The following is a 15,199-nucleotide window of genomic DNA, read 5'->3' as shown; positions in this document are numbered from 1 at the left end:
AGTGTTTATGCGTGTAGCATCAATATTTAGCATATCTTTATTTCCTTGAATCAAGAAGTAATCCTATGTACCTTTTCAAGTACCATAAGTTTTTCTTGATCTCAATCTAATTGGTCTTCACTTAGATCAATAGAGATTGGTATATGTTCGTCATGCCTAAAGTCATACGATACGTTTTTGGCGATCCTCATATTATATCATACATGATAAATTCTTTTGCAGAATAATTCCCAATTTGAATTCTATTCATGTAACTTTAGCTCATTCAATTTCAGTAGATACTGAATCCAGCTAAATTCTTTGACATATAATATAGGTGAAGAATCTCATTAGATTCTTTGATGTTAACTTAGTAAATGCTTATACATAGTTCAAACATTCTTTTACTTAGATTTATTCACATGGGTCGATTATCTCCAATGGAGACTTTCGTGTTTGATTCAGTAAATGCCATTACTTAATCCAAAACATTGATATAAGATCTTTGTAAATAGATCTTAATACCCAGTATGCACTAAGTTTCGCCTTGGTCCAACATTGATGAATAATTTCAAACCTAAGTTATTAGCATTTGAATGTTATTTCACAATAGAGAGATATGTGTGTGATACACATAGGACCAATTAAGTTTTATGTACTCCCACTAAACTTCTTATATATCTATAAGAATCATGTACATTTTATGAAACTAAAATACTTATTAGCTTCACTAAAATACAGTTCCAACTCCCAATTGCTTGCTTAAATCTGTACTTAGATTTCATAAGTTAGCATTCCTTTTCAAGCATTTATTTGGATCCACAAAACCTATGACATACCATGTACATAGTTTTCTTCCAACATTTGATTGAGGAATACGTTTTGTCATCCAATTGTCATATGTACCAATATGCAATCATTGCTTGAGTTATAGACTTGAGCATTACGATTATGCATGAGGTTTCAACACAATCCATGCCATGAATTTGCTTGAACCTTTAGCAACTAATCTAGCTTTGTGTGTGAACACAATTCCATGTTTGATGGTTTTTATCCTTAAAACAAACTTGCAACCAATAGGTGTGAAACTATTCTTGCAAATTAACAATTTCAATTTTGTCATCAAAACATTGAGTATGTTTTATGGCCTCTAACCATTAAAAACATTTGAGTCTATATATGGCCTCTAACCATTTTAGGGAATCTGGGTTTCGTCATAGCTTTCTTACAAGTCACAAACTCTACATGATAATAGTTTGACTGCAAGTTGTAGGTTTCTTCACTATTTAATAGAAGAATCTCATAGTTTCATTGACCAGAACTCTATGTTTCTTTACTATCTAATAGAAGAATCTCATAGTTCCAGTGATTTGAACTCTATGCCTACTTGGGTATAGAACATCAAACGATAGAATATCAATAGCCACTTGAAAGTCCTTTGAATATTCTGTTCTCTTTGAAGCACTTGTAAAGTCTTTTAAGAGATGTCTATTCTTTAAAGCCACTTTTAAAGTCCTTAAAGAATAAGTTCGGATTTTCTGAAGCACTTCGAAAAGCCTCCGGAATGTCCGTTTATGTTTGTTGTTCGCCTCGAAGACTTTCGAGGTCTATTTTCTCCCACTTGTCATTTTGGAAACGAATCTCCAAAAGGACATCATTTCGAGCAAACAAACATTATGTTCTCAAAAATTCGTGGTAGAAACAATACCCTTGTGTCTCATTTGAATAAATCACAATGAAACATATATCTATACTTGGGCCTTAGTTTGTTGAATAACAAACACTAAGCTCCCACTGAGTTTAGCAACTCTCTAGATATATATTATCGAAAAGATATTCTGAAATTTCTTTTCTATAGCTTTGACGAATTTAGTTTAGTTTGGTGGTAGTTGAGCATTTTGTTTTAGAATTTAAAGGAAAAGTCTTTATGATCCATCATTGATCGAATCAAGTACGAATCGACTTCGATCATTCCAACTTAGATATGCCATATCTTATGGAGCTAGATTGTGAATTTTACTACACAATCATTGATGATCATTCTTGATTTAAGTAATCATCAACATGATCTAACCTAGATCTTTATGATTTCTTACCAAGTGGGATTTATACTTCTGAATCTTTGAACTAGCCAAACAGATTCAAACTTATATCACATTGAGTAAATAAACCTATATTCACTCAAATCTGTGTGAAATAATAAAGTCATAAAACCTTTCTTTAGCTTTGAACTCTATTGTCTAGGCGTTCTAACAATAGTTCATATTCTTTGTTACTTTCAACAAGTAAGACTAGCTTGTCTTAAGTTGATCTAGAAATCAACCAACTTTCAAAAGTCCATTAAAATAGAGCTTGTGAATGTTAACTTGTTGACATGGTCTAAGCAACAATGCCAAAGATTAGTGGAACTCAAATCAAGGGGTTGATTTGAACCTAGTAAAGTTTTTATTGTTAAAGAGTTGTTTGTTTTAATCAAGCATATTTGACTCAACCCGTAATTGACCATTTCACTCAAATAAACAAACAAACATTATTTTGTTTTTCTTGAATGTGAGTCTTTCTGTGTTTGAAAAACAGAAATTTAGGTATGCTGATTATGGAACAAAATAGCCATTAAGTTCCAGCCTTTGAAAGGACTTAAAACAAACTAGATGACCCTACAACTAATGTAGCATTTCCATGCTTCATTTCCCACTTGTAGGTCATTAGTGTATCCTAGCTTCCATTGTTTGAGTTATTACCGAAGTAAGAACCTCAAGCGGTATATGATACCAAGGAAGTTTGATTGCTAGGTCACTTCTCTTTAAACATAAATTTATAGGTAGAAACGGAATCGTAAATTCCTTTCATTTGTTCCTCTGTTTTCCTATTTCTTGTACCCTTTCTTATAGTCTTAAGAATTGAATCTTTAGTGTTGACTTTTATACTTTGTTTAGACATGTCCAATGTCACTACAACAAAGTTCTTACCATTTTAATTTATGTTGAACATTATATTTCAACTGGATGATCTTACCAGAAGCTTCTAAAGTTCTCTAAGCATCGATCTATTCGAATGTCTAGGAACTAGACTCATTCGAGAATTAAATGGACAAAGATATTAGGTTGTTAACCATTGGTAAAGCTGAGCGTTTAAGCTCAATGCTTTATGATCTCAAAACTACAATGTATTTTGAATTCACAAGCACCAATTGGTTTGCCATTCGATTTTGATATTCGAAAACAACCATAAAAGTCGATATAAGAAACGTACATTTTAAATTGCTCATTTTCTCTCTTTTCCGTGAATCGTTCTTGGATTCACTACCAATCGAGGAAATTTACTGTTACCTTTCTAAAAGGATTTATTGCAGTGCAAGATATTTAATTATAAACAATAATTAAAACATACATTGAAGCATGCAAAGTCTAAACATTTATCATGAATAATAACTTGAAATTAAAGCAACCATGCAATTCAAACAAGTTATTAGCATTTTATTCGATTTTATTGTTCCGGCAGGTGTGAATAAAATGATTCCAAGACCCTAAAACCATTGAAGAATTAAGCACAGTTTGTCGACTCAATTCTAAAACATTTTAGGTAAGCAAAAGCCTTTTGCTAATAGTCTAGAAACTACTCTTGGTTAATAGGTACGTCTAAGAACTTATTAGGTAAACCTATCGATTTTGCCACGACATAAAAGGACTCCTTACTTATATCGTTGAGTTTCACCAAAACTAACATGTACTCACAATTATTTGTGTACCTTGCCCCTTTAGGACCAATAAGTAACACCTCGCTGAGCGAAAACTATTACTAGATTGATGTAAAGGATATCCAAGCAAGTGTATATTTTGGCATGGCACCTTTTAACTCAATTTTTAAGTTTGGAACTTAAGGCTCTCACTATGTTGGTTAGATTTTAAGTGAACTAAAATCCTTAATCATGCAACATAATCAAGCTTTTGATCTCATGCATTTTAAGACATATTTAAAAGCAATAAATAACTTAAAACATGCATAAGATAAATGTGATCTAGTATGGCCCGACTTCATCTTGAACCTTTAACTTCAAAGTCCGTCTTGAAAATCTCCGTGGGAGGCACCATTTTCTTCAAATAGGATAAGCTATAACTAATTACAACTATTTGATGGTTCGCAGACCATATTTGAATTGAAAAATAACTTTGGTACTTTAGACCAATTACATTCAAATTAATGGTACGCAGACCATATTTTCTATCCTATTTGGGCCATACTAGTCACTTCATAACCTGCAAAACAGTACATATACAATATATACCATTCACCCATTCATTATCATGAATGGCCCACATAGCTGGTTAGTAAAACACATTATGCATCACGTAAACATTTGCAGCAATTAATCAAGGGCACCAATAATCTACCAATTATTCAGTCCTTATTAATTCTAATCAAGTTGTTTTAACCTTAAGGATTTGTAGACCTAATCAAGAGTTTATGACTAAAATACGCTCCCACTTAAACCAATAAATTCATATGCTTTACTAATTTTAAACATAAAAATGTATTTCTAGTCTAACCGGAAACATACAAATTTAATTAAAATTTAAAGCTCATATAAACTTATAATTGAATCCAAAAAGTTTAATTTAATTTCAGTCGTATTTAAATTAATTCATGATTTTAATTTTAGTAAAATAATTAGAATAAATAAAATTTATTATAATTACAATATTCAAAATTAAAATCCAAGAAAATAATTTAAATTATTAATTTTAAAATTAATTAAAATTACGTGAACTGAAATTTTCAAATTAAACATTCAAAACGATCTTTAATCGTAACGCAAACACCCTATGCGTTGCACGCCCATGGGCCGCACGCACACAGCCATTGCTGGCCATGTGCGCGCAGCCCATGCGCTCGTCGCATAGCTGCTGCATCCCTATCGCAAGCCTCCGCACGCATTGGTGCTCGCTGCGCGCGCCAGCGCTCATCGCACGCGGGCTATCGCTCGCAGTGCGCGCGCGACATCGCTCGCTGGGCGCGCGACATCGCTCGCTGGGCGCGCGAGCCATCGCTCGCTGGGCGCGCGACATCGCTCGCTGTGCGCGCGAGCAATGCTAGGCGCAGCGCTCGTGGCACGCGAGCTTGCGCTCGCTGCGCGCGAGGCTGCGCGCTCTTGTGCGAGGCAGCGCGCGTTGTGGCGCAGCTCGCTTGCTGCCCACACGCGACTGCCTTGGCTCGCCCTACGCCCATGCCCATTCGTCCATTGGTCGTGGCACACGACACAAGGCAGGACTGCTGCCTTGTGCTCGTGCACTACGCCCTTGCTCATTGCATTCGTGCCGCACGGGCGACGAGCTCCCTTGCTCGTCGTCGCATGCCCGCATTATACAACACCCCTTAAGGGTAACACGAAGCGTCCATTGCTTCGTGCGTGCAAGTTTTATGAACGAATCGCATAAAAATTTAAAATGTATATTTAAAATTAATGACAAATTAATAAATAATATTAATTTCATAATTTTAGGGCGAAAAATCGAAAATTTATTATCCAATTGATTTCCGATTGTTATGGATTCAAGTCTAGGTCATAAAAATTTAAAATTTATCGTAAATTTACAATTTTTATGGTGGTTTTTAATCATAGGTTTCTAATTAAATTACAATTAATTATGAAAATCAAATTAATTCTAAATTATTCTAATTTTCAACAAATTAATCATAATTAATAATTAGATTGCATAATTAACAAGACTAGGCATTCAAACTTGTTAAACATATGCAGTAGGTCAATCAAAAATTCAAGATTTATCAACAAGAATCGCAAATATTTAATTTAACATCTTAAATTTACGAAATTTTGCATTCGAAAAACTAAAACCTTCGAAAAGTCATAGTTAGGCTTCGAATTTGAGAATTCTGGGTTCGGCAGAAAAACACTATTTTTGTCAAAATTTTAGAATGCCTTTTACATGCGGAATTGACACAAAAATCACTCAATTCGGATGAGTAACGAAGAAACTGCCGAAAAACTGCGTACGTATAATTAAATAAACGCAATTTGCAATTAATTAACAATTACGAAAATTAATCACCCCTTTTAATTCTTGCAAATTTGTAATATTTAACCATGTTCATGCAATTTAGATTATGAAAATAATAAGGGGCTCGTGATACCACTGTTAGGTTATGATACATATGACAATTCATAAATCATGCGGAAAAACCATAAACCCAGGAAAACATATTATTTACACATAATCATTTAGCATAGATTAGATGCATACTCTTTGTTGCGTGCCTTCCCTAGCTGCGCCCGAACCGAACAAGAACAAGTCTTTAGGACTCCAAGTGTCGTCCCTCCGTAGATAGTCCACAGCACGTCCGGATCCGCCTTAAGATTGACCAACTAGAATCGCCCTTAAGGTACTATTATTTTCGGCACTTTATAGGCAAATGTGTGACTGAATTTTTCTCTCAAAAACTCACTTTGAATACTTTTAAACTTGTGTTATAAATTGTGAGCCCTAGCCTCATATTTATAGCGGTATGGAAAGGGAATCGAAATCCTATTCAGATACAAATTAATCAAACCTAGAATCCTACAAGAACTCTAATTTAATTAATTTATCAAATAGAATTAGGAATTTAATCATTAACCGAACTCTGCATGTTTTAGGAAACGTGCACGAACACAAACACTTGCACACACACGCACGGCAGCCACGATGGGCCTCATGCGTGCGCGCGAGCAGCAGCCCACTCAGAGCCCGCGCGCGCTGCGCGCTGCGCGTGATGTGCGCGCTGTGCGCGCTGCGCGCTGCGCGTGCTGTGCGCGCTGTGCGCAGCCTGCTGGGCCTGGCCTTGCGCTGGGCCTGGCGTTGCTGTTTGTGCGGAGCGCTTGGTTTGCTGGGTGATGGCCTGGCTTCGTGCTGGGCCTCGTCCGGCAGGCCTCGTCCGATGCTTATTCGTACGATGCGCTTCCGATTAAATTTTCCGATTCCGGAATTTATTTCCGATACGAACAATATTTAATATTTCCGATTCCGGAATTAATTTCCGTTTCGAACAAATATTTAATATTTCCGTTTCCGGAATTATTTTCCGATTCCGGTAATATTTCCGATTCTGACAATATTTCCGTTTCCGGCAATATTTCCGATTCTGGCAATATTTCCATTTCCGATAATATTTTCCGACACGTACCATGTTTCCGTTTCCGGCAACATCTACGACTTGGATAATATTTATATTTCCGATACGATCCATATTTCCGTTTCCGGCAATATCATCGTTTCCGGAGTATTCATTCCTTGCCTGTGACGATCTTAGCTCCCACTGAAACCAAGATCCGTCGGTTCCGAATATTCATAGATGGAGTATTTAATGCTATTAAATACTTGATCCGTTTACGTACTATTTGTGTGACCCTACGGGTTCAGTCAAGAGTAAGCTGTGGATTAATATCATTAATTCCACTTGAACTGAAGCGGCCTCTAGCTAGGCATTCAGCTCACTTGATCTCACTGAATTATTAACTTGTTAATTAATACTGAACCGCATTTATTAGACTTAACATAGAATGCATACTTGGACCAAGGGCATTATTTCCTTCATATACACCCAATCGACTAGTAATATAGGAGTCGCCATTCAGTTTTTAACGACAATGAGAAAAACTGACAAAACCCGGTTATCGTGACATAAAGGGAGTGCAATTATGTTTGACCACGACGGCCGTAGGTTCCCTTGTGATCCCTGGTGTGGGGATCTCTCAACATACACCCGCAAGGTAGAGATTGAGGGTTCGGGGGACTGTAACTACCGAGAGGAGTACTTCGCTCGTCGATAACTCCAGAGGCAGGATATCCTTACTAGCTCAGCATAAATAATTGAAAGGACATGCTATGACTATTAAACTAATCTGAGTTGATTTTAGCAATATGCAACATATAATACTAATTCGATCGTGATTATCTGATTTAAATAGCATTAAGGGACCTAGAATGATAATCCGGTTTCCCAAAAATATTATATTTGTTAGGCGTGATAGAACAATCAGATTAGGTTAGTTTAACAATTCATAAAAAGGGCGAGGAAAGCAGTTAAATCATCGAAAAGGGACACATTACGAAACACCCTTGAGAGGTGCGTCACGGTTCTCAGAAAACTAACCACTTTGACTTTGCTATTTCTCCTTTTTATTTAACGAATCTCAATTATGGGACAGGATACGTTCTGTTCGATTTATGGATCGATTGCGACAGAACGCGTGAACAGTTTCGCAGCGAGAGGCTTAGGCTAAGGGTTGGAGTCAATACTCAGAATATAATTGTGTGTTGTTGTGTCCCTTTTACGTCGAATTTAGGGGTCTATTTATAGGGAAGAGTTCGTGGAAAGATAGAATTGCAGAGTTCTAATCCATAAAGAATTAGGAAAAAACACGTACCCAGGTTTTTTCAGCGCCCAGAGCCCGGCGTTGAAAATAGGGTCTGGGCTGTTTTCTTTAGTCAGATTCGGATTCCTAAAATCCGTAGAGTTTGAGCCTTAACCGAGTCTTTTAGCGCGTATCAATTTTATGACGGAATGCGTCTGGGCCCGTTATGAACTCTAGGCTCGTTACGTTTTCAATTAATACGTAACTCTTATTTCCGAATCATATTAGGAATAGGATTCTCGTAGTTTTCTATCTCATTTAGGATTTATGTTGGAATGCAACACCTAATTCTGACAGGTTTCTATCTCTTATGATTTTGCCACTTTTAGAAGCTACCTTTTACGGCAGTTACTATTTTTAGCAGGTTTCCATAAATAGCAGGTTTTGGGTGAAATGAAAAAGGGAATTGAGATTCGTTTATTTCATAGGAGATGCGTTGTCAAGTGGAGATTTACGTTTTCATCATCGAACCTTTCCCTTCCGGGAATGGGGACAAAAGTAGGTGTCTACAGTTAGCCCCCACTTTGACTGAGTCTTGGAGTAAGACGATGGTCAAAGTACTAGACGGAGTGCGTCACACAAGCCATGGTGTATTGTGACCTGTTTTGCGAGGGTCTCACTGTTAGGTTATGATACATATGACAATTCATAAATCATGCGGAAAAACCATTTAGCCAGGAATACATATTATTTACACATAATCATATAGCATAGTTTAGATGCATACTCTTTGTTGCGTGCCTTCCCTAGCTGCGCCCGAACCGAACAAGAACAAGTCTTTAGGACTCCAAGTGTCGTCCCTCCGTAGATAGTCCACAGCACGTCCGGATCCGCCTTAAGATTGACCAACTAGAATCGCCCTTAAGGTACTAATAATTTCGGCACTTTTAGGCAAGGTATGTGACTGAATTTTTCTCTCAAAAACTCACTTTGAATACTTAAAACTCGTTATAAATTGTGAGCATTGATCACCTATTTATAGGGCATGGGTATCGGATATTAGAATCCTACTAGGAAACGATTTAGTGAATCTGAATTAATCTAAAATTCAATCACTTAATTTATCTAGTAGACTTAGGGAATTAATCTTATACGAATCCTAACCGATCAAGGTTTCGTACGCAAGCACAAACACTCACGCAGGCGCAGCAGCCCACGAGGGGCGCCGTGCGCGCGCGCGCGCTGAGCCCAGGCCTAGCAAGTGCTCGCAGCCCACGAGGGGCGCGCGCCTGCTGGCCTTGCTCTCGCGTTTGGGCTTTGCTTGCTTCGATCGCGCGCGGGCTTTGCTAGGCGTTGGGCCTAGCTTCGTGCTAGGCCTTGCGTCTAGCAAACTCGTCCGATGTTTATTCGTACGATACGCTTCCGATTAAATTCCCGGTTCCGGAATTTATTTCCGATACGAACAATATTTAATATTTCCGATTCCGGAATCATTTTCCGTTTCGAACAAATATTTAATATTTCCGTTTCCGGAATTATTTTCCGATTCCGATAATATTTCCGATTCTGACAATATTTCCGTTTCCGGCAATATTTCCGATTCCGGCAATATTTCCATTTCCGATAATATTTTCCGATACGTACCATGTTTCCGTTTCCGGCAACATCTACGACTTGGATAATATTTATATTTCCGATACGATCCATATTTCCGTTTCCGGCAATATCATCGTTTCCGGAGTATTCATTTCTTGCCTGTGACGATCTCAGCTCCCACTGAAACCAAGATCCGTCGATTCCGAATATCCATAGTTGGAGTATTTAATGCCATTAAATACTTGATCCGTTTACGTACTATTTGTGTGACCCTACGGGTTCAGTCAAGAGTAAGCTGTGGATTAATATCATTAATTCCACTTGAACTGAAGCGGCCTCTAGCTAGGCATTCAGCTCACTTGATCTCACTGAATTATTAACTTGTTAATTAATACTGAACCGCATTTATTAGACTTAACATTGAATGCATACTTGGACCAAGGGCATTATTTCCTTCAGTCTCCCACTTGTCCTTAGGGACAAGTGTGCATTTCCTAATTCCTTTGTCGCTCGATGCTTGCTCTTGAACATAAGGTAAGAGTTGTCATCCTTATTATGTCCAGAGGTGTTCCTCGGTTTCAGAGTTCAACTGATCAAATAAACAGATAATCATAGCCTATGATTCATCCGAGCACGGCCATGCATTTCACAGTTTCTAGCTCTCCGAGTGGCCTTGTACAACTTTTAAGCATCTCATCCCGATTTATGGGAGGACAATCCCAATCTCGCGATCTTGAGATTAGACTTCGTTTGATAGGTGATTACCTGAGCGTTGCCTATATAGCCTTCTTTTACGGTGCGACGGTTGGTCAACGTCAAAGCAACCAGTTCTCAAACAAGTAATCTCAAATCACTCAGGTATTGAGGATTTAGTGTCTAATAATTTTAATGAAATTTACTTATGACAGATTTTCATCTCTTACAGTAAAGTTTCATAGGTCTCGTCCGATACTAGTCTTCCCAAAGTAAGTATCTATGCAAATGATTATGACATTGCCATGTCCACATAGTTCAAGAAACAGAACTACTAGTCATCTTGCATTCTAGTCGTCTAACGTTTTCTATGCGTCCAATTTTATAGAAAACTCCGACTAGGGACCATTTTCAACCTTTGACATTCAAGTTCACTTGATAGACATTTCTTAGTCACAGGACTGATCCTGACAGTCTATCTTGAATATATCGTCAAATTGAAGGGACTCATCATTTAATAAACCACAAATTAAATGGAAAAATGAATTCTTTTCATTTATTGTGAATGATTAACCAATAATGTTTTACAAAGATTTAAACTCTAAAACTTTAAAACATTAAACAGAGACATCAAAGCTATTCTCCAATATGCTTGATTCCCATTGCTGCAGTGTGCGAGTTGTGCTTCGCCTGCGGCAGAGGTTTTGTCAATGGATCTGATATGTTGTCATCATTTCCAATTTTGCTTATCTCGACTTCTTTTCTTTCAACGAACTCTCGTAGAAGGTGAAATCTACGAAGTACATGCTTGACTCTCTGGTGGTGTCTAGGCTCCTTTGCCTGTGCAATAGCTCCGTTATTATCACAATACAGGGCTATTGGTCCTTTAATGGAGGGGACTACACCAAGTTCACCTATGAACTTCCTTAGCCATATAGCTTCCTTTGCTGCTTCATGTGCAGCAATGTACTCCGCTTCAGTTGTAGAATCCGCAATGGTGCTTTGCTTAGCACTTTTCCAGCTTACTGCTCCTCCGTTGAGGAAGAAGACAAACCCAGACTGTGATCTGAAATCATCTTTGTCGGTTTGGAAACTTGCGTCCGTATAGCCTTTAACAATTAATTCATCATCTCCACCATAGACCAGGAAGTCATCTTTGTGCCTTTTCAGGTACTTCAGAATGTTCTTGGCAGCAGTCCAATGCGCCTCTCCTGGGTCTGACTGGTATCTGCTCGTAGCACTGAGTGCGTACGCAACATCCGGGCGTGTACATATCATAGCATACATTATTGAACCAATTAATGATGCATATGGAATCCCATTCATTCGTCTACGCTCATCAAGTGTTTTTGGGCACTGAGTCTTGCTTAGAGTCATTCCATGAGACATGGGTAGGTAGCCTCGCTTGGAGTCCGCCATCTTGAACCTATCAAGCACCTTATTGATATAAGTGCTTTGACTAAGTCCAATCATCTTTTTAGATCTATCTCTGTAAATCTTGATGCCCAATATGTACTGTGCTTCTCCTAGATCCTTCATCGAAAAACATTTCCCAAGCCAAATCTTGACAGAGTTCAACATAGGAATGTCATTTCCGATAAGCAATATGTCGTCGACATATAATACTAGGAAAGCAATTTTGCTCCCACTAACCTTCTTGTATACACAAGATTCGTCTGCGTTCTTGATGAAACCAAAGTCACTGACTGCTTCATCAAAACGTATATTCCAGCTCCTAGATGCCTGCTTCAATCCGTAGATTGACTTCTTTAGCTTGCATACCTTTTTAGCATTCTTTGGATCCTCAAAACCTTCAGGCTGTGTCATAAACACAGTTTCTGTTAAAACGCCGTTTAAGAAAGCAGTTTTGACATCCATCTGCCATATTTCGTAATCGTAATATGCAGCGATTGCTAACATTATCCGAATAGACTTTAGCATTGCAACTGGTGAAAAGGTTTCATCGTAATCCACACCGTGGACTTGCCTGTAACCTTTTGCAACCAATCTAGCTTTGAAAACTTCAAGTTTCCCATCCTTGTCCTTTTTCAGTTTGAAAACCCATTTGCTTCCAATGGCTTGGTAGCCATCTGGCAAATCGACCAAATCCCATACTTGGTTTTCAGACATGGAGTCTAATTCAGATTGCATGGCTTCTTGCCATTGCTTGGAGCTAGGGCTCGTCATAGCTTGTTTGTAAGTCGCAGGTTCATCACTTTCAAGTAATAGAACGTCATAGCTCTCGTTCGTCAAAATACCTAAGTACCTTTCCGGTTGAGATCTATATCTTTGCGATCTACGCGGGGTAACATTTCTAGATTGACCATGATTCTCACCAGATTCTTCTAAAGATCTCTGAGTTTCATCCTGAATGTCATCTTGAGCATTCTCTAGAGTTTGTTGTTCGACTCGAATTTCTTCGAGGTCTACTTTTCTCCCACTTGTCATTTTGGAAATGTGATCTTTCTCCAAAAAGACACCATCTCGAGCAACAAACACCTTGTTCTCAGATGTATTGTAGAAGTAATACCCCTTTGTTTCCTTTGGATAGCCCACAAGGATACATTTGTCAGATTTTGGATGAAGTTTGTCTGAAATTAATCGTTTGACGTATACTTCACATCCCCAAATCTTAAGAAAAGACACATTTGGAGGCTTTCCAAACCATAATTCGTATGGAGTCTTTTCGACAGCTTTAGACGGAGCTCTATTTATAGTGAGTGCAGCTGTATTTAGTGCATGTCCCCAAAATTCTAATGGAAGTTTGGCCTGACCCATCATTGACCTGACCATGTCTAGCAAGGTTCTGTTCCTCCGTTCCGACACATCGTTCCATTGTGGTGTTCCTGGAGGAGTCAATTCTGATAGAATTCCACATTCTTTTAGATGGTCATCAAATTCATAGCTCAGATATTCACCGCCTCTATCAGACCGCAGTGCCTTAATCTTCTTGCCTAATTGATTCTCTACTTCACTCTGAAATTCCTTGAATTTGTCAAAGGATTCAGACTTATGCTTCATTAGGTAGACATAACCATACCTACTGAAGTCATCAGTGAAAGTGATAAAGTAGCTGAAACCACCTCTAGCATTTGTACTCATTGGTCCACATACATCTGTATGGATTAAACCCAATAGTTCATTTGCTCTTTCTCCAACTTTAGAGAAAGGTTGCTTTGTCATTTTGCCAAGTAAACATGATTCGCATTTACCATAATCCTCTAAGTCAAATGGTTCTAGAATTCCTTCCTTTTGAAGTCTTTCTAAGCGTTTCAAGTTTATATGGCCTAATCGACAATGCCACAGATAGGTGAGATCTGAATCATCCTTTTTGGCCTTTTTGGTATTTATGTTATATACTTGTTTGTCGTGATCTAATAAATAAAGTCCATTGACTAATCTAGCAGATCCATAAAACATCTCTTTAAAATAAAACGAACAACTATTGTCTTTTATTAAAAAGGAAAATCCCTTAGCATCTAAGCAAGAAACTGAAATGATGTTTTTAGTAAGACTTGGAACATGGAAACACTCTTCCAGTTCCAAAACTAGCCCGGAGGGCAACGACAAATAGTAAGTTCCTACAGCTAATGCAGCAATCCGTGCTCCATTTCCCACTCGTAGGTCGACTTCACCCTTGCTTAACTTTCTACTTCTTCTTAGTCCTTGTGGATTGGAACATAAGTGTGAGCCACAACCTGTATCTAATACCCAAGAAGTTGAATTAGCAAGTATACAGTCTATAACGAAAATACCTGAAGATGGAACGACTGTTCCGTTCTTCTGATCTTCCTTTAGCTTCAAGCAATCTCTCTTCCAATGCCCCTTGTTCTTGCAGTAGAAGCATTCGGATTCAGAAGTGGGTTGACTGACCTTCCTCTTTACAGATTTGGCGCCAGTTTGCTTAGTTGGGCTGGCCTTGTTGCCACCTTTCTTAGCATTCCTCTTCTTTCCAGATTTCTTGAACTTGCCCCCACGCACCATAAGCACATCCTGCTTATCACTTTTGAGCGTCTTTTCAGCGGTCTTCAGCATACCGTGAAGCTCAGTGAGCGTTTTGTCCAGACTATTCATACTGTAGTTCAGTTTGAACTGATCATACCCGCTATGAAGAGAATGGAGGATGGCGTCTATAGCCATTTCCTGAGAAAATTGCTGATCCAGCCGACTCATATTCTCAATGAGTCCAATCATTTTGAGAACATGTGGACTTACGGGCTTGCCTTTCTTAAGCTTGGTCTCAAGAATTTGCCTATGAGTCTCGAATCTTTCGACTCGAGCCAGATCTTGGAACATGTTCTTCAACTCACTGATGATTGTGAAAGCATCTGAGTTGATGAACGTTTTCTGCAGATCCGCACTCATGGTGGCGAGCATTAGACATTTCACATCCTTGTTGGCATCAATCCAACGATTGAGGGCTACCTGAGTGACCCCGTCGCCTGCGGCTTCGGGCATCGCCTCTTCTAGGACATACTCCTTTTCTTCCTGCATAAGAACTATTTGCAAGTTCCTTTGCCAGTCAAGGAAGTTTTTCCCGTTCAACTTCTCCTTTTCGAGAATTGATCGAATGTTGAATGA

This window comes from Spinacia oleracea, chromosome 4 (genome assembly GCF_020520425.1).
Source record: "Spinacia oleracea cultivar Varoflay chromosome 4, BTI_SOV_V1, whole genome shotgun sequence".
Classification (NCBI taxonomy): Eukaryota; Viridiplantae; Streptophyta; class Magnoliopsida; order Caryophyllales; family Amaranthaceae; genus Spinacia; species Spinacia oleracea.
The sequence above is the reverse complement of the archived record's forward strand: the minus strand, read 5'-3'. Positions refer to the sequence as shown.